Here is a 5,040-nt window from a genome sequence, read left to right as displayed (position 1 = left end):
TAATTCCATTTTGATTGAATTTTAATTCATTTTTCATTTATATAGCACCTGCAACCAATGACTACATTTTTGGACAGCACAGACCAATGACTTTGTTCATGCTTGATAGAAACTTGTTTTCCTTCCACAATGAATAACTTCAAAGACAGTTTTGAAGCACTGAGGTAAAAAGTTGATTCCTTTCTACCAGTCAGAACAGCTAAATTATCCCTGGCGAGGTCACAGTCAAATTTCTCTCATATTCATCTACCTTCTAAATGGATAGTAAGTTATTTAGAATTAGAGTGCAGACATTTCTAAGGCTAAGATGGGCATTTGTTCCCTACTTTATATTCTTTATGTATGCTAAGAAGTTATTATAACAGGTGGGGGCTAAATAAGTATTTTACGATAGCATTTTGAATCACTCAGAAAGCTCCATTATGATCTACAGTGCCATACTGAAAGCAAAATAAAACTAAAATATAGAAGTTACTTTTTTCATCCATTCAGTTCATTGAGGTCCAGCCACGTCTCACCACTTCTATGCCTACCACTTTCAAATCATTGTCTATTGCCTGGATTATTGCAATAATCTCCTAAATGGTGTTCTGCTTCTATTCTGTCCCCCTTCCAGTCTCTTTTCAACACTGTGGCCAGTGTGATATTTTAAAACAGAAATTAGATCATGTCACTCCTTTTCTCAGATTCCTCCAGTGACTCCATTTTATTTTATTCAAAGTCAAAGTCAAAGTTTACAATGAGGCCTTATATGGTCTTGACCCTCATTCCTCTGATCTTATCTTCAGTTTTCTCCCCCTAGTCACTCTGCCCCAGACACAGGCCGCTGTTACAAACTTGAGGTATCCTCTTACCTTAGGGCCTTTGTACTGGCTGTTTTCTCTGCCTAGAACTTTCTTCTACCAAAATATCTTCTATCTTCTCCATGGCTGTCTTCTTCCCATGGATTTTTTGCTCAATTTTCAATTCCTCATAGATGCTACTCTGACCACTTGATTTAATTCTGTCCCCTCAGCACCTCCCATGCCTCCTGATTTCCCTAATCTTTTTCTTTTTGGTTTCCCCTTTTCTACAGTATCATCAGCATTAACATACTAGAGTGTTTATTTATGATGTTTATTTTTCACAGTCTACCTTTCTCCAGTAGAACAAAAACTCCAGGAAGGCAGTAAATATTCCTTGTTTTATTCATTGCTATATCCAAAACACTGTGAAAAGTGACTAATATTAAAAAAACCACTTTATTAAAGTTATTAAATATATTAGCAAACGTTTATTAATCAAGATCATATGTCTAAGATTTATAAATGTGTGTAATGATTTCCATGAATTTAACTTTTGTGGGTAAATATATCTGATTGTTAATGTAACATGAAAATTGCCACATCAGAATTTTCTAAATGAAATGTCATAAAGTTTCTTTAGTAAATTTTAATTTGTTTCAAAGTGTTTTAATAGTGATATAAAATCCTAGATGTGTTCAATTGGGCTGAGATAATAATATTAGAGAAAATTCTAATTTTCTTGATGCCCAAGCCCTTCCATCTTTAATTTTCATACTTGAGGCACTTCATTAAAATACATGTTGTATTTAATTTTCCAGGAATCTCAGAGCATAAAAGATGTATATGCAAAGCAATTTCCAGTTAAACTACTTGAAACTTTAAAAATGTAAGCCCATGTCTTTTAAGTACAGCCTGTGTCTTTTCTCAATGTGAGATATGTTTGCACGGGTCAAGGTAACTCAGAATAAACAAACAGTCAGAGTACCTTTAAATCTTAATTTTTTTAATGATTTCAGAGAGGAAGGGAGAGGAAGACAGAGAGACAGAAACATCAATGATGAGAAAGAATCATTTACCCGCTGCCTCCTGCTCTCCCTCTACTGGGGATTGAGCCTGGGCATGTGCCCTTGACTGGAATCGAACCCGGGACCCTTCAGTTCACAGGCTGACGCTCTATCCACTGAGCCAAAGCAGCCAGGGCAGAGTACCTTTAACTTTTGTTTTGTGCTCCTGTCTCCTAAACCCTTTCTTACATTCTGTACCTTCTCTAAGCTGCCGATATTGATTTCAAAGCCCTGACACAGACATAGTATTCTCATAATACTTGACCGCTGCTGAGAGCCGTGGGAGGAAAGTTTGCTGTTTTAAGAGCCTCTGCTTCAGTGTACAGATCCCATTTTCATCCCTCCTTTCTTAAAAGAATTACATTACAGACAAACTTAACTTGGAGCCCATAATAAGCCTTGGAATATTTTTCTGGCAACAGCTTCAAAGCTGGTTATTTCTGATTGTGTAGCCATGGAAATTATGTTTTATCTTTAAAATTATCCTGTATTTATCAAGGTTAAAATTAACATTGTTTTTATCCCTTGGTAGTTGTGAAGGTCAATTTTTCTCTTGTTGGAAAGGTTATTTCACAACCTGTGTCAAAAGCTTGTATTTCCGGCAAAATTTATTGTCTACTATATTCCATCTCTAGTCCCACATGGGTATAAACCCTTTGAGGACAAGGTTATATCCCATTCTTTTTTGTATTCCTTACAGAATTTAGCACATAACAGGTACTCTATGCCAGCTAGCACCAACATGACCTTGTCCCTCATTATCTCTTACCTGGACTAGAGCTATAACTCCCTAACTAGTCTCCCCACCTCTGGTTTCTTCATAACTGACTTGGGCTGCAAACATAGTAAATTTCTTACAAGTAGCTTGGCTATCATGTGGTCCAGCGGTCTCCAACCTTTCTGACCTCATGGACCACCAGTGATCCTCGGACCACCGGTTGGCAACCGCTGATAGTCTATCTACCAATGCACGTGCTACCTCCTTTCCTGAAATGCCCTTCATGTCCATCTGCCTCGCTCAGTCCTGTACCTCCTTCTGAATTCAATTCATAGCTTATCTCCTCTGCAAAGGCCCCCCTGATTGTTGTGGTTAAGGGCTTAGATTCTGAAATCAGATGGCTGGGGTTGGTTTCTTCTGCTTCTTATTAGTTGAATAATCTCAGGTAAGGTCTTTCACCTCTCTGTGACTCAGTTTCCTTAACTGTAAAGTAAAGAAAATAATAGCATCTATTTCATAGGATTGTTGTAAGGATTCAGCCAGTTAATATAAAAAGCTTAGAACAGTACCTGTTTCATAATAAGCAGTAAATAAATGCTAGCTTTAATTAGTAGTTTAGTAGTTATGTTGACATTGCTAGTTTGTTATCACTCTGGACCCTTAAGCAGTGTTCAGTACATAATTTTCTTATTGTTGTTTAACACTGATTTTTTTATTGAGATATAATTGGCATAAAACATTATATTAATTTCAGGTGTACAACATGATGATTTGATATATGTATATATTGTGAACTGAATACCACAATAAGTCTAGTTAATATCCATCACCACACAGAGTTACAAATTTGCTTATTTTTCTTGTGATGAGAATTTTTAAGATCTACTTTCTTAGCAACTTTCAAATATAGTATTATTAATGATAGTCACCATGCTGTACATTACATCCCCAGGGCTTATTGGTTTTATAACTGCAAGTTTGTACCTTTTGACTCCCTTCACCCCTTTTGCCCACCCCTGCCTTTGACAACCACAAGTCTGTCCTCTCTTTCTATGAGTTTGTTTTGTATTTTAGATTTTGAACATTGATTTTTAATTATTTTGACCTCCTGACTAAAGCATGAGCTGACTGAGGACAGATACTTGTACTGTCGTGTGCTGGATCTAGCATTATGAGTAGAGCACAATAAATAGTTCTGGAATGACGAACTAAATAAACTGAATTATCTTTTTAATGAAACCATCAACATCTCTAATGATTAACTCCTAATATTTGCCCAAGGAATTCATGATAATTATAAAGTATCATCTTTAAAATATATATACTTCTTTATTGATTTCAGAGAGGAAGGAAGAGGGAGAGAGAGATAGAAGCATCAATGATGAGAGAGAATCATTGATCGGCTGCCTCCTGTATGCCCCCTTCTGGGAATCGAGCCCACAACCCGGGCATGTGCCCTTGACCAGAATCAAACCTGGAACCCTTCAGTCCGCAGGCCGACACTCTATCCACTGAGCCCAACTGGCTAGGGCAAGTATCATCCTTTAAGGAGCTGTATTGATAGTTTCTTCCATCAGTGTCAGAAGCTGTGCAAGTCATATTGTGCTCAATGGTTTTTTTTTTCTAAACCAACCCTATAGAATAGATACTGTTAAGGCATGAGGGGTTTGAAACATGGCGGATGACATGGACCAGGGGAGTGTCTTCTGAGGAGCTGGCTCCAGAGCGGCTTCCCCACACCCAGCCCTGGCCCTGTCCCGCTTTGCATTCCAGGGCTGCTTTCTTCAAGGTAACAGGAAGCAACAAAGTACCAACACCTTAGAAGAGCCCCTGGATCTTATCAGGCTCAGCCTGGATGAGCAAATTTATGTGAAAATGAGATATGACAGAGAGCTTCAAGGTAGATGACATGCTTCTGACCAACATTTAAATATGACATTGGGAGATGTGGGAGAAACTGCCTACTATAGAAATTGATGAAGATGCATGTGAAGAGATATATAAATCAACAAAATGGAATATTCCAATGCTTTCTGTTTGGGGTGATGGTGTGGTGCTAGTTGCCCCTCCACTGAGAGTTGGCTGAAACAAAGAATATATCCCGTGTGGAAATTAGGAGACTTTATATGATTGAGTCTTTTAAGGTAGAAGATATTCAAAAGAGAAAACTGCATACATTTTGATATTAAGAAATGAGCAAAGATTCTTCTACCAGTACTCCTAAAATGAGTTGATTTGCACATAACTCACTATTTATTAAGCTAAATAGCATTTTTATTTTTCTCCAACCCTTCCAATAAAAGTGATCACCAACAGGCAGCCCCTTTTTTAGGAGTTGATTTGCTCCACTGTTTTTTCCAGACAATTTCTGATTTTTTTTACATTTAAATTTGACATTTTGTTTTTTAATTTTTTTAGGGGAAAAAAAGACATGAGGAAGCCAAGATACAAAAGAGTCAAGTAATTTTTTCGG

General features: G+C 37.3%; 1 pseudogene; it reads left to right on the top strand.

Annotated features, from left to right (window-relative positions):
- Positions 1–4,241: 4,241 nt before the first annotated feature.
- On the top strand, positions 4,242–4,653 carry LOC102419778 (annotated as a pseudogene).
- The last annotated feature ends 387 nt before the right edge of the window (positions 4,654–5,040 follow it).

Source organism: Myotis lucifugus, unplaced genomic scaffold (genome assembly GCF_000147115.1).
Source record: "Myotis lucifugus unplaced genomic scaffold, Myoluc2.0 scaffold_20, whole genome shotgun sequence".
Lineage (NCBI taxonomy): Eukaryota > Metazoa > Chordata > Mammalia > Chiroptera > Vespertilionidae > Myotis > Myotis lucifugus.
Note: the sequence above shows the minus strand (reverse complement) of the source record. Positions and strands in the feature narration are given on the sequence as shown.